Source organism: Mercenaria mercenaria, chromosome 19 (assembly GCF_021730395.1).
Source record: "Mercenaria mercenaria strain notata chromosome 19, MADL_Memer_1, whole genome shotgun sequence".
Taxonomy (NCBI): Eukaryota; Metazoa; Mollusca; class Bivalvia; order Venerida; family Veneridae; genus Mercenaria; species Mercenaria mercenaria.
The window spans coordinates 14168295-14192349 of record NC_069379.1 but is presented as its reverse complement, the minus strand read 5'-3'; the positions used below and the strand labels follow the sequence as shown (position 1 = coordinate 14192349).

Sequence of the window (24055 nt, the reverse complement as noted above, 5' to 3'; positions counted from 1 at the left end):
TTACCCCCCATGTTCCAAAGACATGGGACAGTGTAAATAAAAGTAATCCCCGCCAGGTGAATCTCTAACACACGTAATGGAAACAAAACGGCATGGCATGTAAAACCCAAAAATGTCGTGTATAAATATATAAAAAGCAAACCTTAAGTACCAAAAACATATGTACTCAATGCCTTTTCAGAAGACAGAGCAACAGAGAAACACCTTAAGGGCCCGACGAAACAGGCCAGAAGACAAATATCAAAACAGTTCAGTCCTGGTTGGATTTAAAACTGCTCATCATAGAGTCCTCCCCCTCTTCCGTCAGACGCAATCAAAGAGGGAAGCGTAGTGTCCAACTGTAAACGGGTTGAACACTAAACATGCGGTATGTCTCAAAACAGTTGGCTCAATGAGCTCATTGTTTGCAGTAGTTATGCAATTAAGTGAGCTCTCTCTAGGCAGTAGTTATTTAATTTAGAGAGCTCTTTCTATGCAGTAGTAATACAAAGCAGTGAGCTCTTTCTACTGAGTACTTTTCCAATTCAGTAATATTTTCATGCAGTAGATATTCAATTCAGTGAGCTTTTTTATGCAGTGGTTATTTAATTCAGTTAGATCGTTCTAGACTGTAATCATTCACTTCAGTGAGATTTTTCTAGTTAGTAATTTTTTTTTTCAATTTAGTGAGCTCTTCTTGTGCAGTAGTTATTCAGTTCAGTGAGATCTTTCTAGGCAGTAATTATTCCAGTCGATGAGCTATTTCTATGCAGTAAGTTCTTTCTATGCTGTAGTAATTCAATTCAGTGATATCTAGATCTTTCTATGCGGTAGTTAGTCAATTCAGTGATATTTTTCTAGGCAGTCGTTATCTAATTCAGTGAGATTCTTCTACGCAGTGGTACATTAAATTCAGTGTGATCTTAATCTTTCTATGCGGTTTTCATTCCATTCAGTGACATCTTTCTAGGCAGTATAGTTATTCAATTCTGTGAGCTCGTTCTATGGAGTAGTATATCAAATTCAGTGTGATCTAAATCTTTCTGTGATGTTTTTAATCCATTAAGTAAAATCTTTCTAGGCAATAGTTAATCAGTTCAGTGAGATCTTTTTATGCTGTAGTAATTCCATTCAGTGTGATCTAAATCTTTCTATGCGGAAGTTATTCCATTCTGTGATATCTTTCTAGACAGTAGTTACTCAAGTCAAAGAGCTCATTCTATGCAGAAGTTATTTTAATACAATTTCTATATGTAAGCTATCTCATGTGTTTCTCACACAATACAAACATTAATGTATGGTATATAGAACAGAATAAAATGTACATAATACCGGTGTACCCCATTAATAATATCATATTCTATTGATATCTCGTTTCTTTTCTATATTTTGTTGCTGATTATTGTTTAATAGAGAATAACAGGCTACTGTCTTCTAACATCAATGTTATCAAATCGAGGTTGATATGGGCTGGAAGGAGTGAGAGAACCAAACCCCTTCCGCCCATATCATCCGAGACCTGATCCAGACTCAGGTCAGAGATACTTTAAAGTTTTTAAAAATCACTAAAGGACCATGTATGATAAGGGGTGTTTTGGGCCCCCGATCCAATTCTGTTTTTGAATGCATCATTAGATTATAAAATATGTCTATTTTCTTGATTTAGTTGCCAAATATCTTAATAAAGTCAGTATTTTTAGAAAAAAATACTGATTTATATATACGTGCGTCCAAGAGTGTGAATATTTGGTTTATGAGGGGGTATGCTTAAAAAGTGCCATACTGAAGTTATTTTTTACTTAAATTAGAACTTGACCTGATCATTTATTGCTAATACAGTGTACAATTCATTTTGACATTTAATACCTATTATAATACTTGAATAAGAATATAAAGGGAGATAACTCTTCTTTACTCAAAACAGCTGAAAAGTAAGGTAAAAATGTATTTTCTCAATTTTCCAAAATAAAGACACATCAAGAAATGCTTATTGTTTTATATCTATTTTATCTTATTTTGTAAGTTTAGAACTTGTCATGGTTACAAATCTAATTACTTGTTACCATGGTAACAGATTGACTTTTTATGCATTGTGTTTTTAATTAAAAGGATCCATTATTTCTCCTCAAATGCTCGTAAATGACCTTGTCAAATCAGTGTAAAACAAACAGCAGGTTGACCTGATACTATAAGATTTTCAGCAAAGCATTTGATAAAGTGAGCCATGAGAAAAGTGTCCGCTGGACTTGGATATGGAATTCAATTCTTCCAAGTGTCAAGTTATCTGCGTCAAAAGAAGGAAATATCCTATTCCCTCATAATACCACCTGCATAATACATTACTAGAATATGTCGCCTCAACAGAATACCTTGTCTTGAATATCTCAAACGATCTGTCGTGGGACGCCAATATAAATAGGTCAACCAAAAAGACAAATCAAACTCCATGGCATATCAGACCCTCGTCAGACCACAGTGAGTGAGTGAGTTGGGTTTTACGGCGAATCGACACAAAATGGTCATATATCGCCGAGAAGAAGTCATATTGCAAACGCCAACTGTAAAGCCTAAACATTGATGTAAAAATGTAAAGCATACCTAAAAACATCCATGTAAAAATGTAAAGAACACTATGAATAATGTAAAACCTATCTAAAAGCATCCATGTAATAATGTAAAGCATATCTAAAAGCAGTAATATAAAAATGTATGTACGTGTGTGTTAAAATATCAGCTGCAAACATAATAATATTGCAAGATGTAAATAAAAATAAGAAGTGTTAGATCTTTTGATATATTCCTATCTGCTTTAAAAACGATAAAATATTTCCAACTGAAACGTTGTCAAATAATTCTCTCAAAGATTGAATGTCATAATATGTACTGCGTTGTGTAGCAAAGTCCACACAGTCGATTAAAATGTGTTTAATAGTAAGCGGTTTTTGACATGGTACACATTCGGGTTGATCTTCTTTATTCAAAAGGTAAGAGTGAGTCAAACGGGTATGACCTATTCGTCAGACCACAGCTGGAATATAGTTCCGAAGTCTTGTCTCCATACACACAAACCAAAACAGACCAAAACAGAAGCGGTCCGAAGACGGGCAGCACGTTGGGCTATGTCTGACTTTGGCCGCAACTCCACTGTCACTGACATGCTATACAGTCTAAAATTGCACAGGCTACATCTCCGGCGCCTTTACACCCGACTCTCTCTAATGTATAAAATCTCAAATCAACTGGCTGCATTCCCCTTGGAAGATTATCTCATCCCCTTAACAAGGCAATAACGCCATTATCATTAGCTGTCTTACAGGGTAATCTCTATCACCACTGACAACCTCGAATATTCCTTTTTCCCAGGACTATAGTCCTGTGGAATAATCTTCCACCTGACATTCCCTATCTTCCAACCCTTGAGTAGTTTAATGCCGCTGTTTGCAACATTGAACACACTTCACCATAACCTTGTTCTTCATCCCTGTTTTTTTAATCACTAACAAATGTTTCTTTCCTATTTATTTGTCTCGATTTTCTTTTATTTTCTACTAACAGTGTCTTTTTGGGGCTTGACGCGGACGGAAGTGTCTACGTCCCTGTAAATGGTTGGTCAGTATCGGGAGACAGATAGTGTCGGAAAATAGTTTGTATGAGCGGTTAGAACAGGACCTGACAAAAAATATGAAAGGAGTTCATGTAACTTTAGCCCAAATTCGCTCAAAACACAAATCCAAGAGTACAGCAAGATCTTACATAACATTTTAACTTTTCAAAAGAGACATAATTAACAATCCAAGCCCTTTGCGCTGTGTATTTTTTATAAAATGAAAAATAAGACGGGAAAGGTTTACAATATTAGTAACAAAGTACGAAATATATTTTGTTTTCTGTCTATTATACATTGTAACTCAATAATTTACTATGAACTATCTAACAAACATACATAAACAATATGAGATTGAAACACATCACTTAAACACTTGAGCCAGCTTGTGGTGTAAAGGGGCAAACTTATGTACGTTACCATTTACTTCCTGATGCAATTCACGTTTATAATAAGTGGTTGAAAATAGATGACTTGCTGTAAATACATTCTGCATTGTCTTCATTTTATTCAAGTGCGCAAGAAGTCACTCTGTAATTTTATGGTACTCAGGAACTGACTCATGAAAATTAGGGAAAAATTCATATAGTTATCTTTTTATATAGCAGTTTCACTCATTTGATGATCATCAATTAAGATCAGATTAAGTTTCATATATACATGCTTTTTGAAAACTTTGTTTTATGCTGAAAGGCTTTCTAACTGGATACCTGGCCTTGTTGTTAGTGACATACATTGAATCCCACCAGGATTGTATTAATTCTTTAATCTATTATTTAGGATTTCAGTAATTAATGATGTGTAAAAGATAAAACGAAAATATTTATTCCCATCCCAAATTATTATTTTTAAGTATATTTAATTGTTCAAATTTCTTCTTTTTAGAATACCACACTTGTCTTCCTTGTACTATTTGTCATTCTTACAGACAATTAGTCCATAAGGACATTTGATACAGGGATAGGACACCAGCACTTGAGATGCATTGTGTTTAAAAGCCGTCTTCTTAGAATACCACACTTGTCTTCCTTGATGTACTATTTGTCATAGTTAAAGACAATTAGTCCATACGGACTTTTGAAATAGGGACAGGACACCAGCACTTGAGATGCATTGTGTTTAAACGCCGTTACTTCCAGTTAATGATCACGAATTTTTCGAAAGAAGAAATCCAGATTTAATGGATTGTTCTCGATCATTTAAAGTCAACTGAGATGATTGTTTTCCCTTGAACGGAACAAGGAACTTCTAAATCACGTATTGGCTCTTGAGGCATCGCATGTTGTAAATTATTTTAATATCTTATGTCCTGATATAAAGATACAGAAGAATTTTCGGAAGTAAACTAGTTAAATACTTATTAAAAGTCTAATGTGTAATTGTTGCTGACACCACTTGATTATTTATAATATCATTTACTTTTGTTTAAACTGTTACGCCCCGAAATATATTTTTATAACACCGATCATTTCGTTTTTCAATCATTTGAAACTATCTTAGCGATGTCTGTATCTTGATGGCCAATGGAATGCCTAATGGCCAAACATTTGGAATGTGAAATGTTTTCTACAGGCAACAAGTTATCTACATGTACAATGTATATATGAAGAGATTTTACATACTTTGTTATTTTACTCTGACATCATTCTGTGATAACATATTGCATCAATAATAAATCACACGTTATCCTTATTTTAGACCATTAGTATACTTCTTACTATCGTGACTTCTTACCAATCAACCAAGCTTTCAAGGACATCTGCCAAAGTACTGTGTTAAGAGGCGGTAAGGTATGGCATTTCAAAAGCGCTGCCTTTCTAATTTAGTACAGTTTTCCAGATTTATTGCATACAAAATATAAATAAGGACTTCCTTTTGTTTGTTAATCAATTATGAAGCAACAAAGAAAGAAAACATCATGATGACCCAGTACCGCTCACCTGAGTATATTGAACCACATGTTTCAAACTGATGCTAAAATATTAGAAAGTAGATCAGTAGGTCACATTTATGGTCAATGAAAGACAGTTTAAAGATTGGTGTGCAAAACTGTACACAAGCAAAAGTTTACGCATGGACACACGGACCTAGTTTTTAACCGCAGTTGACCCAGTTTCGAATTTGACCTAGATATCATCATGATAGATATTCAGACCAACTCTCACACAGATCCCATGAAAAATATCGCCTCTAGAGAGGTCACAAGGTTTTTCTATTATTTGATCCACTGACCTAGTTTTTGAAGGCACGTGACCTCGTTTTGAACTTGAACTAGATATCATCAAAGTGAACATTCTAACCAATTTTCATAAAGATCTATTGAAGAGTATGGATTCTAGAGAGGTCACAATGTTTTTCTATTTTTAGACCTATTGACCTAGTTTTTGATCGCACGCGACCCAGTTTCAAAAGAAATGACTTACGCATGACGTCACAAGATGTTTTACGTACCATTACACCATGCTCTTCCAGTAAAGCAAGAGTTTTGTCCCTTTATATGGCTATTTTTAGAGTAAAAATGTTCGGAAAAAATACCGTATTTGTTCAAAATTTACAACGAGCCCACCTTAGAACAATTTTCTTTCATGTATCATTCTCCGTGTTTTTGTAATCCTCAACACATATCCAAAAACTAAAATTGTTGTCCCCTGCGCTCGTATCGTACTTTGCTGATAAAGGGCATGAAAACATCTAAAAATGTACAAAATCTGTGTTGATGACATGAAACTAGACCATTGATCATGACTTTTAACGCAAAACTAATACATTTTTACTTTAAAAAATGCAAGATTAAGCCTTTTTTTCAAATAATCCATATCGTTGAGATGTATGTTTACTTTCATTTTCTTCGAAATTTGGGGCTAAAATTGTGCTTTATGATACATGTTCCTTTACACTGATGCATGAATTTTAATTAACGGAACCGAGAATAATAATTTACACAAACACTTAGAAAAACATTTTTCTAACTAGAAAAATCTCACTGAAGTGAATCCTAGACTTAAACTTATTAAAATGTGCATGCCTTAAATTTGGCATAAATCAAGAATAAGTATATCATACAGTGTATTGTGTGTATTGTAAACCTTTCCAAGAATCGATCCATGTAAATTTTGTGATGTCATCATGAACGTTTCACAATGATGTCATTCAGTGCTACTGTCTGTGTAATAAAAGTAGAGACAACCATATTCAAGGAAATTTGTTAAGATTACAGAATCTGTTTAGAAAAAAAAAGTTGTGCAACATCGAAACTGGACTCTGTAATAAAATTCAGTCTGGAAAGAAACTGATGTAAAAATGAGCCCGTCAATATGGGAGGAGCTTAATTCTGATATCAGGTCAATGACTTTTGTTTTATGGCTGTGACCTTGACCTCTGAGTTAGGGATAAGGGTGTTGCATTACAACCTATGGGAAACATTTGTACCAAGTGATATTACAAAGTTATTGAAAGCAAAAAACCTTTGAATTCCATCTGTGACATTGAACATGAAATAGGTTCTTTTTAAATTTAAAAATGACAAGTCGTCTGATTATGGTAATATTGTTATCCTTGATGGACGGCAGGGGCTTTCGACCGGGCACGAAACCGATTCTGTTCATGCCATGTTAGCATTTGAACTGCCAAGTGTGATCTTGACCATTTAAAGTTAGGAGTTTAAAAGATGTACATGACACATTGTCTTATTATTGAGTAATTTGTGCCAAGTAATATTGAAATCCCATGATGAATGAAATATGAACAAGACGGACGGACCTGAAAACGAAATGACGGTCGAGAAAAGCGCAATCATATAGTCCCCTAAGCTTTTTTTTAATCAGTCTGCGAGTAATAACATCTTCAGTCTGCTAACTATATTACTGCTGAGAAAAATTAAATATCAGTTTCATTACATAAATTTGAGGGCAAAAAATGACCCCACACTTAAGTGGCAGGGGCCTTTTCGTATGTTGGTTAATGTATCTTAAAGGCAAATATTTTTCAATGGAATTTTTGTTGTTCGTAGAATACATATTGGGCCAGGGAGAGTATATTTGAAAATTCCACAAATATGCGCTGATACCAGTGGGGGAGAAAAAGTGATAATAAATTCTTTTTTGACAAATTCCAGGGAAGTGTTGAGCGAACATATTGTATATTCTTAGCCCTTCATCGTGTGACATTTTAAGCGTGATAAATCCGTTGTTTCTATGATGATGATGATGAAAACGAGTAAAACACCGGTTCAGGGCACCTTGCCCTACCGGTACCGTATTATTCACAAATGACTGACCTAAAACAGATGTATATCTTATAAGTTCTTTCTTCTGCGGGCTTAATATACAGTATATATTTTTTTTTTCAAAAAATGTGGTAGTATTAAATTTCTGGGTACCTTACTTTTGTGGTGTCTGTCTTCTCACGTTGATGGGATCTATTTCTGCGGTTCTGTATTCACCGATTGTTTCATTAATTTCAAACCGGATTATAATGGCGGCTTGTATTTTCTGCGAATTTCAAATATGCAGTCTTATTGTCTGGTGCAGAAAATGCAGAAGATTAATTTCTCAAGCGCCTAGAGAATTGTTGCAGGTTATTTTATACATTTACATACGATCATGCAAAACAGACACGAAAAAGGTACTTATACGATATTTTTAACGCATGAATATTTGTGATCAGACGTAAATAATGTTGGGAAAATAAAGTGCCTCAAAACCGTTTTTTTTTCTCACAAATTTGAGCTAAATCTGGATGGATGGATGAATGAATGACAGTTTCCATACCGTTTAGTTCCGTTTACCTCATGTACGATTTTAGACCCGGCCGTTTGAAAATGGATTCAAGCATTATTTATTTTTACAAGAATTACTTGTATGAAGGAATCCATAGTTCTATAAACACCATTAACAACAAGTTGAATATTATTGCCTTTAAAGTATATCTACCTGTTTCATTCTAAATATGTACCCGGGTCAAATACCAAATTGGACCCTGCCACTTGATTTTGCAATTAATAAAATTGAGAGTTTTTCTAGTTTCTGAACTTTTGTATATCTTTTTGCAAATTAAACCAGTCTGAGATAAATATGTTTTCAATAGCATGAAAAAATGTCTGTATAAGAGCGTCTAAACTTGCCTACCCTCACGCGCAAAATGAGCCAAAATTTACAATTTGTCTCTATGAGATAAAGAATGTAAAGTAAATCTGTTTTTATAGGTTTCTAGCGTAATTTAATATATTTCGTCATTAGGAATGATATAAGGACAGTTCGCATCATTTTGCGAAAATGAAATGTCCCATCTCCCTATTTGCATATTTTATGAGGTCCACACACTCGAAACGTCCCCTGAATGACGAAATGCCAAATATGCGCTATGATGGTTTAAAATATAAAAATGAATCTTTTACGTTACTAAGTTGTAAGAAAATTAAAAAAAAAAACAAAAAAAAAACAACAATTTTGCTGCTGTGACGTCAATTAGCGTTTGTAGTCCCAGAAATTTTAAATATCAAACAAGCGGTTGTAAACTATATACAAACGCGCAAAATATTCACTTATAATTTTGCTATTTAAGCAAGTTTTACTGTTTTAACTTTATTATCATTCGCAAATTAAACCAGATGCAAGTGTTTTCAATAGCACGATAAGGTGTCTGTATGTGAGAGTCTAAACTTGCCCACCCCTCATGCATAAATGAGCCAAAAATTAAAATTTGTCGCTATGAGACAAAATGTAATGTTTTAATCATTTTCTGGCGTGATTTAACGTATAATGATGTATGGGGGATTTTCGCATCATTTTGAAAAAATAAATGTCCCCATCCTCTAAATAATAAAAATGATGCTTTTACGGTACTATGGTACTATTTAATTGACCTGTCAAAACATGTTCCCGACTTTCATGTTAATCTTATATAGGCTCGAACAGAAAATAAGGAAAGCCGGGTCCATGTTTTGACAGGTCAAATAAATTGTACAAAATTTAAAAACTGTTCATGGTGGTAGAGTTAAACCCGACATGTCTCAATATTGGATTTTTTTATGATTTTTTTTTTCGCACTGGTATCAGTGTTATTTTTGGAATATTCAAACTTACTGCCCCTTGCTCAAATAAGTGCTTTTTTTTTTCGAAAAAATATATAATAATTTGAGCTTTGATGGTTGATTTTAGATATCTCAGGAAATTTGGACAGGTCTGTCTCTTGGGAACAATGTCCAAGCATTCATTCATTTTTCACAACATTTACTAATTCGTGGGAATCCTTTTCAAAAAGCATCATAGATGATCAGTTGAATATAAAATCTTATAACAAACATCTGGCTCTTGTATTCAAGTAACAATACAAGTAACAATAGCACATTCTCTAATCAGCCCCTTTGTCTATTTTTAGAATGACCTGATAAAACCCAGGTTTATGGTTTCAGAATTCGGACAAACATTCAGAGAGATGTGTGTTATTTATATAGACTCAATGAATGTTATGTGATGATTGAATATTGTTTTACACATTATTTTTTCTGTTTAAGAAGGTAAATGGATTCAGACATTTCATAGAACTCTGTTGACTGAATTACAGAAACATCTACTTTACTGATGTTATTATAACATGCAGTAAACTGTTTTCACACCAAATTAGATCATTAGTATATCTTATTTGTGTTGAAATTTAATTAGATTAACTATACTGAGAGCTATGACATTAGTTATAACAAATAATAATTCAGGAAAACTTGATGAATAAAAATAACATTAAAAAATTGGTTTTTAACTAAGATTATCATAAAATCCCAAAAGACATATTGTTCTGTATTATCACTGGTGAATGTTAAACAACAGATGACACCGATAGGGAAAAAAAACCATCTGTATTGAAGCCTTAGATTGAATCTATATCAATAAAAAATACATATTAATATGAAAGTTACATAATGTGATCTGTCAGTATAAAACAATTTTCCCTTTTTTGAGAACCAGAGTGGGGAGATCATGAACAACGCACTGTCTTAACTTTGTAAGAAATTTTTTTTTTGTTTAAACTAAAACATATTCAGTATTTTAGCCAACTCAGTGTGACCAATCCAGATGTTGCGAGTTTGATCTCGGTGACAATTTGACTAGAGAGAGTAAATCAGAAATAATTTGTTCTGGATCCAAATTTTGTGGGGAAGTTGTATGACAGTTTACATTACTTCAGAGACTCATGATACATAGCCTAAATAAAACTTAAACGATAGTAATGCTGCAGCAAACAATAAAGTAAAAAAAACAAGTAGAATCTGTTAGAACAAATGTTACAAATTTATTATGTAACAAAAATTAAAAACAATATATTTTTCTGCATTTTTTACTATCATTCAAGATTATATAAATAATTATTATGTGTAAAAGTTACTAAATTCAAATTTAACTTTCCGTCTTAAACAAAAGCAGAGATTGTTACAAAATACAATTAACAAATATCATCTAATAACGTGGAAAATAATAGTTTAAAAGTTTGTCCAGTACCTTTACTAGGTACATTAATTAAAAGCTTAAAATGGGCTATAAAATTACAACTCATTAATTTTTTAAGTTAAACTAGCGTATATATATAATATAAATCATGCCAATTGTTAAGACATTTTTTAAGCAATTTTTATTACTAAGAATAAGTCTCATAGATATGTATTCATGATCAATTATTACATGTATATTCCATTCATGATTATATTGAAAGATATGAACAAAATGCTCCAAATATTCAACCATCTCAGTTAATATGCATTTTAGTGCCTTAAATATAAACAAATTTTGCAACACTGGCCAGGTACATCATTTACTGTGAGGTAAGAATGTGCAAATGCAATCCTTACACTAATTAACTCTATGTGCTATAGAATTCTACTGTCCGAAAATCTCTCTGCCACGAGTGTTTGTTACTAATAATAGGGATGACCGCATTGAGTGTGACGTAGTGATACCTGTAATCTGAAAATGTGCTATACAAAATCGGCCATTTCTACTTACGAAACCTGATTTTTATGTACATGTTTTTCATGTCAGTTCGAAAATAACAGAATGATTAATTTTCCTCATGAAAGGAAAGCTTTTTCTCTCTTCGGTCAGAACTGTCAATACCTGATGGGTTGGGAAATATATGAAACTGTTCGCTGCATAACACTTTGAGGTAGTTTGGCTTCAAACATGTTCCACATTAACTGTGGGTAATCAAATGCCGATTTTGTCTTTTCAGAGCATTTCAGACAAGACTGATAACCTTACAATCATTTCCTAGGGAATATCTCCAGAACTGACTGGCTTTGACTCCTGTGCAACTACATAATATTGTAGTTGCACAGTTGAATATCTTTGTTTATTTTCAGTCTAGTGTCTAGTTAATGGCTTAAAGAATTTATTTTGCTCTGCTTTATTTTCATTGACAATACAATGATATATGATTTATAGCACACCCGTTGCAGTTCCACTTTTTAAAAACCAAAGTTGGATATCATATGTTCCGGTAGTTATTATCTTGATTTGAATTGTTTCAGTAAAGAAATATTATAAGGAACAAACATCCCCAATTAGGATTAGCCAGGTATAATACAAGAAATAATAAAACGAAAATAAGTACCTAAAAAGTAATAAGAAATCATTTTTATTAAGGATACAATTCGAAATGATGATAGATTATATACATTTTACACTGTCAGTGTTGATTTAGGACGATCCATCGGAATGTTTATTTACACACGGATATGAACATTATACCATGGTAAATCGTAGCACATAATATTTAGACTCAAGTCGGAAACACTATCCTGAAACGATTATTTTTCGTGTTAAACCTTGTGCTTCCACTGATAATAACCAGGATGTTTATTTACAAGATTCTTATCATTACTTCAAACCAACGGACACTAGCCTATGTTCCCAAAATGTAAACAAAATAAGAAAATCAACTGAAATTTATTTTGTAAATTAGGGCGCCAATATAAATTGAATTGATAAGAAAGTGCTAACTACAATAAACGCACTGGAAAGCCATTTCGGATAAAATACATCGGTTTTAGCGGACATTATTTATGCAGAATTACAGGAAATCGTTATTTGTTCTGGTCGTTTCTGAGCATGGATATTTTTCGCAAGGTTTGTATCCCTACATGTATATGTAATTAGATACTTTTTCTAGTATATACTAAATTTAGAAGAAAAGTTTGTTTTCCGTAAAATATTTTAAAATGAAGTATGTATCACTTAGTTATTTAAATGTTCATTATTTATTTGTACTGATCTGTTGTTCAAAAAGTGGGACTAATAATTATTAGCTTTCATTTAGCAAAAATTCATTGCTAGGACGCTGTATTTGTTACTTTGTGATTTGTGAAAGGTGTACTGTTAAATTTCAGAGTTCGCATGCTAGTTCCCACATACTGGATTCAGATTCATTGGTAATGGAGGCCTTGTGTACTATGCAATACTAAGGTAAGAAATTACAACTAGTGATCGTTTGATGCAAATAAGAATTGTACTTGTATAACAATTTTAGATAAAGAAATAAAGAACATATGGAGAAAAAATGAATTAAAATATTTTGTACCATAGCTTCATTTATTTTCGGATCTACTAAAAAATTCTAGTGCCTAAATTTACTAATTAACTAGATATATTAACAGTGTATGTAAAGATCATACCAGAGAAAACAATATTGCCTTTTTAGCTATATACAACACTTACAAACCGATTTTATCACTGTTATTAGAAGTTACATAAGTGATAAAATCAAATATATATTGTGTTTCATCTATAGTAAAAGTTACAGTGTATGGTTTTTAATCTAATTCAAAGTACTGTTAAATCAATGTATGCATTAACTTGGCAATATTATGTTTACATAGACTATAAGAGCGGTTGTTGATATTTTCAAATTTGGTTGCGTTATCTATTATGCCTTATCTGAAATGTTAACACAATATAATGTATTATGAATGTACAAATAATTTGAGATTATAGAAAAATCTTTTAAATGTAAACAATGAAAACAAGAAATATATGTATAACATAGTGTTACTGTCAATCTGCAAAATTCATTTTAAAAATCTAAGACAAACATCCGATAAGAAGTATGTCTTTATTTTGGAAACAAAAATTCACCATAAACTCTTGGTGTTTCTAACATCTTTCTAAATTTTTCCCCTACTTCTAGAATAGAGTGTTATAAAATACTAGAATAAAATGGATGTATTTTATTTTCACGTTTGCGCAGAAATTCATTGAAGAATATCTCAATTTACATTCTGTTCAAACAATAGACATATTTTAGTAAAGAACTTGGCGTCTAATTAAAACATCAAGCATACTTCCTGGAATATGGAAGAAAAAAAGATGGCGTAGTTTGATAATATTGAAATCTTGATATATGTGTTTTGTTTAGAAATACGATATGATTAAAACATATACATGCGGCAGCTTCATATGTATTTGGTGCAGTTCAATACAGTTGCCGATAACACAAGAGTCAATAAACTACTGGAGCATGAAATACAAGAGTTGTAAAAATGATTACTCAACTGAATTTATTCATCTCAGATTTAAATGTATAGTCCAGTTTTTCTGTTACAATGTCTAAAAAACATACATGGTACAAAAATATAGCTGCTGTCTTCAAAACCATTTCTTCCAGAATTTTATACAAAAGTCAAAGGATATTTCCTGTATTGAACACGAAGCTATACATGTATTTTTAATAATATATTGATGTGAGTATTCTGTTCTAATTGTATTATAATCATTATTGCAGAAAACTACATTCATGTGTCAACATTTGCTGTTATTAACACGGACATACACAGATCATTGTGGATTTTAAATAAAAGTAAGTACAATGTCTTCCTCCTTTATATTACAGATTTTGTTGATTCACTTTTGTCCAATAATAACTTGACATTCACCAATTTTATTCAGGTGTATAATAAATGATTAAAAAATGGTGTTTAGTCATTTTATTCAAAACGTTCATACTTCTGTAATAATATTTTAAAGCTGGTTTTGAACAATAAACTGCTCCGAAAATTTCTTTCACAATTTATACAATAAATGTTTGCATTTATAGAATGAAAGTGTGATAGGTGGTAAAAAATCATGCAGTCATATATTAAGAAACCAGGAATTCTCAAGCGTATAAATTGTCTTTATGTATATATATAAGGGCTAAGGTATGTATTTTGTAAGTAACTACTTTTCTTTTAAAAAATCATATTTAATATTATGTTTTTATTACTTTCAGGTTGGATCTTTAAAAGCGACCACGTTACCTAACTGGAATAGTGTTTTCAAGTAGATGTATTTTCGTATTACTTTGAATATTACAAATATATAGACATTTGTTTTCGTAATGTGAAATGATAACGTTTCTCGAAAATGTAAGGTCAGAAACATTCAATAATTACATTCTAACCATATCAAGTTGTGTAAGATGTGCAAACAGTGACAAAAAAAAACCATGATGGAATATATTGAAAATCTTGTAATCTTTCACAATTTGTAATTATTTCTATGATGACTAATGTCAATACATGCAAACAACATGTATTTTGTCTGTTTTCAGAAAGTTAAATGCAAAAGGACTTGTATTCTATTTCACACAGTATCAGTTACCTTGGACATTCAGTTTTCTGATATCAGAATTTTACCCGTTATATTGGCTTCCCTGTACATTTTTATTCTTTATTCAATGACATATACATGTATAATTACATAACACAGTGCTTAACACAGTGTTTGAATTCTGACAGCAACAGCAATACTCATCTTTTCATCAGATTTCAGAATGTCTAGAATTTTGAGTGCCATGTTATCACTCATTTTATTTATCTGATTTAAGATAGATTCATACAGTATCAACATAGGCCGCTTGTAACGGCTTAACGGAATTCGGATAGCAACATTGACACACATTATTTATTTCCTCTGTTTATATTTATATAATTCAGATAGTAAAGTCAATGCTGTTTTTTCTACTGCCTGCTCTCAAATGGTGTTTATTTGAATTTTGATAGCAAACGCAACGCACAGTTTCTCTACTGTTCGGCTCCAGATCGTTTTACGCTATGGCTTAGGCGAATTCGGATAACAACGATAATACATACACAAGATCTATTTCATATATTCCTGATGAGATGCAAAACTTATAGTTATTTCAATTCAAATAGCAAAGCCAATGCTAGGTTTTTTGAACTGCATAATTGCTTATCTGAATTTGGATAGCAAAAACGAAACACAATTTTTATTCTGCCCAACTTTAGATAGTCAATATAGTATGGACTTGTCTGAATTCGGATAATAATACAAACTCACAATTTGGTCAAGTGTATTTACTTGTTCGTTTAATGATCAGGTACAAGGTTTCTTTCGTAAATTATCGTATTTGGTAAAGTGTATATTAGCTTAGGACAGTGTAGCATAATGAATATTGGATTTAATCTGACAATATTTTGTATTTGTATATTAATATAAAATGAATTGAAGTTAATCAAAGTCTGCCTTTTATCTGTTTTCTGATAGAGCAGTTTTCTTATACATATTTAGATATGTGGTTTTCTGTTCCCTGCTCTAGGTGTCTTGTATTATATTCATGATCATTAAAGTTATGAAACATTTACTTGTTCTTTTTGTGACTTTCTGATAAGTTCTCGATAAATCAAGCATTTTGAAACTGTCAAATACAATTGGAACGTGTTAAATGTAGATTTGTTTCATTTAATCCTTTTAGTTTATGATACAACAGATTAAACGCTTGATAGTCTTGCTCTCTACGAAGAAAACACTGTAAAAAACACAACAGGTTACTTTAATTCAGAACGTGAGACGAACTTAGTTTGTCAAACTTGTTGTTTTGTCAGATATTTGGTAACATGCATTGTTGTAGTATTTTGGTCTAAAGTAGTCAAAGTGGCATTTTGCAGGTATGGTATAGTCAAGCTAAAGTGTTTTTAATGTATTAGATTTGAAAGCTGCTCGGACATGTTTCCCAGCACAAAGTAGGTTTAGAAATTTGAATTATCATTTTCTTTTTTTTAGAATACTTTTTATTAGTTTAGAACAAAGTCGACGCATTAGCAGCATTGTAATTCAGATTGGCCAACCTATATGAAATTTAGATACCGTAAACACGGAGAGAATTAAAGTCTCGATTCAGATACCATTGTGCCTATATTTTCCTTAGTTCTTGGTGGATTTTCCTAAATAACGTGCGTCGAAAACAGTAGAATATTCCTCCACATAAAGTACTTGCCATCAGTGCTCAGTATTTTTCTCAATACTTCGCCCAACTGCTTTTCGCGGACGAACTTTATGTATACACACTTTCGCAAATTGTTACCTGAATCGGGAAATTTTAACCTTGTGTACAGTATCCAAAAGTCACGGTGGTTGTATTTATTGTTGCTGTTTATACTTAAAGTTTGCTACTCTAAGACTTTTCAATTTATAAAATGTTGTATTCCTCACCACATGCTTGTACCAAGCTCTAATAGACATTTGCGAATTAAGGCGAAGTGGAGTGTGAACACCCAGGACGACTGATTTTTCAAGGGGGTCATCTCAGCATAATTTGATTATATTATGCGCGGTAGGAAAAACAGCCTTTAACGGCAATAAAGTTTGGGTTATTATATCATCACTATGCGGTAGATGAAATAATTTTGATGTGTCTGTTTTTTCTGTCCATCAGAGAAAAGTTGTGTTACACATATCGCCAAAAGTATTGAACGATCGTAACGATCATGAAATTGTATAGGAATTTTATTTAACATTAGGAGTTGCACATCCGACTCATCTGAGTGCTCAAGTTGCACTGTGTTCGTCGTCCGACGTCATCCGTCGTCATCCGCCGTACACTGTTAACACTGTAGAGGTTAAACTTTTAGCCATATCGCAATGAAACTTAGGCATAATGGTTTGAGTGAACAAATTCTCGACAAAGTTTGAAATCGGGTCATCTTGGCTTTAACACTAGGCAACTAGGTTCAGATCAAAGAAAAGCTTTGTAAATATTCTTGATTCCAATTTTTATGCTCCCCGAAGTGGGGAAGCATATAGTCGCCACTTTGCTCGTCCGTCCGTCCGTCACACCTCTTGTCCAGAGGATAACTAAAAAGTACTGAAGATACCAAGTTGTTACTTAATACAATGGTAGAGTTCGTTGATAGGAAATGGAGTGACAAGGAACCATAACTCTAGGTGGTCTCATTTTGAATTATCTCCCATATTTTGCAAACCTTGTCTGGGACATAACTCGTATACTATGCAAGATATTTACTTGATACTTTACAAACTGATAGAAGTCAGTGAGGAGTGAAATGACAAGGAATCATAACTCTAGATGGTCAAAGTTTTGAATTATCTCCTGCCTATTTTTGAAAATCTTGTCCGGGGCATAACTTGAAAGGTATTGACTTCATATTTTACGTATTTATAAAGGTAAATGAGAAGGAGTTCATGACAAGAAATTATAACTCTATGTGGTCCCACTTTTGAATTATCTCCCTTTATGACACTTCTTGTCCGGAGGATAAACTAAAAAAGTATTGTAGATACCAAGTCGTAACTTTATACAATGATAGACCTCATTGAGAGGAAGTGTAGTGACAAGGAACTATAACTCTAGTTGGTCCAATTTTTTTAATAATCTCCCTTTTTCAAAAGATTCTCTTTGGCGTAACTTGAATACTATGCAAGATAGATTTCATACTTTACAAACTGATAGAAGTCAGTGAGAAGGAATGTAGTGACAAGGAATAATAAATCTAGGTGGTCCCATTTCTTAATTATCTCCCTTTTTTGAAAACTTTATACTTACATATTCAAAGAGACCGGTGAGAGGGGTACCACAACTCTTGCTGACCACATTTCTCCTTACGTAATTTTGGAGAGATCTATCGATGTTAACGATCGCCTTGTTTCCACTATTGTTCTTTCTTTTGGATCTTTGATAGACCGGGGCAGAATATTTGTCTCTTTATAAATCTATACCAAGTATAAAACTGGATTATCTAGGGTCAAAAATGGTCATGATATAATATTCAATCTTAATGATACCTGATTAGAATGTTTGACGTTATAAAATTTAGCTTGAAACTGGATTATCTGGGATTAAAAACTGGGTCACGAGGTTATATATCATAGAGAGAAAAAACATTGTTAACATTATACAGGAATCAGTTTCTACTTAATCTTTCGAAACCGGGTCAAATGTAGGTTAACTTTGAAATTGGGTCTAAAAGAAGGTTTCGAATCCAAACAAAGAAAAGCTAGAGACTGAAAAGTTGTAGTGTTAATAACATATTGGTAAAGTCTGAAACTTGGTCATATGCGGTCAATAGGTAGGTAAGTAACCTTAAGCATAGAAAAAAATCTTAACACTCTAGATGCCACATAAAAACAAGAGCACCGCAACGCAAAGCAATATACACACGGAACAAAGTCATGTGACCTTTGACCCCTGAGTGTAATCTTGACCTTGAAGAAAGCCATCTGAAACATGCGCTCTGCACGTCGTCTCGATGTGGTGAACATTTGTGCAAAGTTTCTTTAAAATCCTTTAAACAGTTCAAGAGTTACAGAGTGGACATGAAATAAAGCCATATAACCTTGACACCTAAGTGTAACCTTGACCTTAAAGCGAGCCATCCGAAACAGGCGCTCTGCACGTCGTCTTGATGTGGTGAACATTTTTGTCAAGTTTGTTCGAAATCCTTCAAGGGGTTCAAGAATTACAGAGCGGACAGGAAATTGCTAATGGACAGACGGACAGACAGACAGACGGCAAGATGGACACCGGGGGTATAACAAAATACGTCCCTTCGGGCGTATAATAACAACAAAGGGATGGAGACGCAAGATATTAAGTTTTCTACAGTTTTGACAATGTTTTAACTGCTGACCTACATTTTGATCCCAGCTGACCCAGTTTAGATTTTTTTTTCATGTCGGACGACGACGACGGATGCATTGCGATCAGACTAGCTCATCTTTTCAACTTTGTCTCAGATGCGCAACTTATAATATTGAAGAACATTTTAGGAAAGTGTTATGACGCTAGATCAAATACCTTTTGCGAAATGTGTAACAAAACATTTCTCCGACGAACAGACGGACGGACAGACAAATCCAAATATTATCCTGTGCGGTGGCATAATAAGCCAGACCTATCATCATTATAGGAATGTTTTCCTACCGCACATAAATTAATTAAATCATGTTGAGACGGTCCCCTTGAAAAATCGATCGTCTTAGGTGACCACAGTCCACGTAGACTTAATTCGCAAATGTCTAATACTAAATAAACATGAAACACTTAACGCAGCTGAACGCACCATGCGTAAAAAACGCTTTTTAGCCTATTTATTCTATAGTGTTTTATGCGTTTTTTATTACAAGTCCATCGTGCACCGGTCACATGGCCTCAATATTTCTTATCGCAGAGGCCCTCCACGTTGTTTACATTTCCGGTCTAAATAACAAAATTATTCTGATTGGCTGATGTAAGAATTATGTCAATCGTTGTTTAACTACACGTGTACGCTAAAATATGTGTATGCAACATACATGTGCAATGTAAAGTAATGAATTATACAAAGAGTTAAATCCAATGGAAGTTTGAAACCCAAAGTGAAAATGAATTAAAATTTTTCTCAATAGTTTTTTTTTTAACATTTTCAAAAGATTCCTGCAGCGTAGTGCATCATGTTCCTCATTAACAGCTTCAGTAATACTTACTGGACAAATACAGTCAGGTAGAGGAGAGCAGGACTGTGCATCTGATTTAACATAGTCATTTATATCATCGTGGCAATCTAAACATTCATCATCGGAAAAGACATTGCCGTCATCGTCTTCACCACCACCATTATTAGCAACAACAATATCATCATCATCACCATCATCATCACTAGAGCAAACATTGCAGTCAAAAGGTATAAAAAGTTCATTTAGCACCTCAGATGCTATGAACTCATTCTTACAGCAGCTATAGTCAGGCAATGCAATTTTAAATACAGCATTGTAAAAGAAATAAGACTTGAATGCTGTTTACCTAAAGAAGGTCTGAAATGTTTCAATACTGCACAGCCCAATGCATCACGATTTGGACCAGATATGTTTGCAACAGCCAATTACAACGATTCGAGAGTTGTTCCTTGTGATTTACGAGTCGTGATACCGAAAGTAAGAATTAGAGGAAATGGAGTCTTTTCTAGAAACAGGGTCAATTTTGGTGAATAAATACCAATTTAAAGGAGTTCATCACAATATTTGTGCTCAACTAAATCGCGCTGCAAGCAATAACCAAAGTAAGTGATTTTCACGATTCACCATCGCATAGTTCTCGGATATGGAGCGTCCTTGCGCAATATATATATATATACTGACAATTTGGGCCGTTTTTTAAGTTGTCGGTGTCATGGTGCTTTATGGGAGAAATAGTCGTGGGAAGTACTTGTCGAAGAAATCATCTTGCACGAATTGAAAACATTTTGGGAAGCCAAGTTCAACTATTTCGTCGAGTAATGATTCAGTCGACTCACAGTTTAAATGTCATCGGCTCAAAATAATGCCGTTATACTTTCTTATGCCCCAGCCCCCACTCCCCACCCCCCACAAAGTCGTTCTCAGCGGGGTGGGACACACCGACTTTCCCTTGTCAGTGCGATTTTGTGCTGTGCATATCTCAAAAAGTATTTGACCTGGAGTCATTAAACATTATGGGATTTTTAATCAGTATGTGGAGTTGTACACCTGGATTTTTATAGTAAGACCCTTGACAGTCAAACATGGGCATAAAGGGCCTGAAAGTTTGTTTCGCAAGTAAATAAAAAAGTGTATTTTTAGCATGGGTATTATTTGAGATTTCACTCAGTAAAACCAATTTTATGGCCCCTGACTTAGTAACAATATGCTTAACGGGCCTAAAAGTTTGTGTCACGTGTATCTAAAAATGTTTTTGACCTAGCGTCCTGAAACAAACCGCAAAGGCAGAACAGACCCTGTCTAGCATGATACGGGTTAACATAGGTGAAAACTAGAGTGCTTCGACAGAAATATTCGTCCGTGTCGCACGATGTAAACAGTCCTAGTGTTAGCACTGACGGGAGTGATGATTTGATATAATTAATTTAGGGATCTGTTCACAGGGATGCGTCCCATACATGTAAAATTGATCGATTTATGATAGTGATAGATTTCTCGTCGGAACCCAAATGTCAGTTGTCAGGACTGGTGTTATTTAACAGAATGGTTACAGACCCGGGATTCATAGGTAAGTGCTAATTTAAAAACTGAATCTACTATTGTTTCCTACTGTCAATTTTACAGTTGTAAATTTATATTTTTTAAGAGCATTGATGGTAAAAATGCATTGTTAAAGCATACGGAAATCGTTACAAAACACGTTTTATGATCTTCGTCTAGCTCAGTACATGTTAAAATGCTAAACTATATTGACTATTTTAAATAGTTAGTAAGGGCGGAGGGGGAGTTGGTGGAAGGAGGTGAAGATTCTATGCTTAACCTTTAGCCTGCTAGCGGCAACTGATTCTGCCTTTGGGACAAGTGCAGACCAATATCCGTACAGGCTGATCATGGTCTGCACTGTTCGCTATTCCCTCAGTAAATTTTCAGTTAACACCCCTTTGAATAGTAAGTGGTACTGTCTGAATTAAATGATGGACCAGTTCACTTTAGAAATTTAGAAGAGTAAAGGTTAAAACTAATGAAGTCGTTCTGTAATGAATAGAAACGACCATTTTAAATATCTGTTTTAATATACGACTTCACTAGAATTTTTCAGAAAACTTTTTGAAAGAACGCTGCCAAGCGATAGTTCTTTAAGTTGAAGACAAACACCGCTGTATGACACTGGTATATTTTTAATACAGAGTGGATATATATTTATACAAGTAACAGTAAAATGATACTAAAAATTGAATATAGACTGAACTATTTTTGAATAAAAATGAAATGAACGACCTAAACATTTTGTACAATACTTCTAACTTAAAACTTGAAATGACCTACAAAGTCTAAAATAATGCACATGTCTGCTTTTGTTTCCATTATTTCACCTACAGATACATAGTGAAAAGGGAAGAAAGAGGACGACCAGGGGAAAGCTCATTCTTGACGCACTGTTACACAGATCTTCCATCCACGTACACACTTCAATATTTTGTTCGACTACACATAAGTACAACTGTAACAGAAAATAAAGATTTATAACTTCTATTCGTTAAAAGTTTATATCTTAATCAAGAACGTCTAAGATAGCAGTAGCTTGTGAAACTTCCTGAACGCGTACGTAAATACTAGTTTGTTTTTATGTTGTGCAAAACTGCATATAATGTACAAAATTATATGTTATGAAGGTACATGTATCATTTTGAAAAGATTAATATGTTCGGGATGTAATAGTTGAACAAATTAAGCTGGTCAGCGGCACTCTCATTATTTATACATTGCAATAGCCGGTTCTCAGAAATTCGAGCCTTTTTTCTTCTAGTTTCATTTGCACAATAACTACAATGTATAAAAAAATTATACAGCTTGAATACCTATTTGACATACTGAATTAAATTTCGGTACCAATATCGGGCAAGACACGAAAATAACGGGTAATGATAATTTCTTGTTTGTTTGTGAAATAACGAAATCATATGAAGAAGCAGAAAAACGTGTTATAGAGCTGATATACGGCTTGAGTGTGCCTTCTTGCCATAATGGCACACCTATTGCTATGATTGCCCCGTGGTGAATTTTGAAACAAGGTTTATCATTATGGCTAGAAGACATAATCAAACCGTTTAAAGACCTTATATACCAATTCATTTTGATCAGTACGTATTTTTAAGCAATAATTAAAACAGATCAACTCTTACAGTTAAGCACGAGAAGAAAGTATGAGTTGCTTCCCTGACAAACAGTTATCAGGCCTTCAAATAAGTAACTAGGGTAAAGAAATGTAGGCCTTTACATTTCTAAGTTAACCAAAAGACTAGGCTATGAGCAAGAAGTCTTCTGCTGTTGTAATGATTATTAGCTTGGTATTTCCATTTTACATATTTTCTTACATCCTGTAGTATCAGTTGCATCGCATATTTCTATTCGCAAAGTCAGCAATAATTCAGCATCGATCGGAAAAAAAATCCAAAACCCTTTCATCCGTCATTTACATTGCTACGTGACGTCGACGTCAAAGGGAACATTATACATGTAATTATGACGCGACGGGCATACTGTGCCACTAGTGAAACATCAACGGCGTTTTTGTTACTTTTTGTAGTAAGGTATATAATAACCAGCAATAGTTCAATAATTATCCTGTAAAAAGACATTTTTTGTCGTTACATGTTATAATGGAATATGCAACATTCGGCTGCAATTCTTATTACTAGAATGAGCTTAGTGACACATTAAAACTGGCGGAAAAAGTATGAAAATCGGACAACAAACA

The 24055-nt window shown here is 33.4% G+C and overlaps 1 protein-coding gene and 1 long non-coding RNA gene across 4 annotated transcripts in view; one reads left to right on the top strand and one right to left on the bottom strand.

Moving 5' to 3' along the window:
* The window catches only part of LOC123541756 (hemicentin-1-like), a 102896-nt gene that overhangs the window by 52010 nt on the left and 26831 nt on the right, over positions 1–24055 (bottom strand). The window lies entirely within an intron of this gene.
* Positions 12185–16130, top strand: LOC128550947 (uncharacterized). 2 transcript variants are annotated; one of them, XR_008368580.1, is made up of 4 exons: positions 12185–12699; positions 12960–13035; positions 14351–14425; positions 14837–16130. It is a non-coding gene; the product is annotated as an uncharacterized LOC128550947 (long non-coding RNA). The 2 variants fall into 2 exon arrangements; XR_008368579.1 differs by lacking the exon at positions 14351–14425.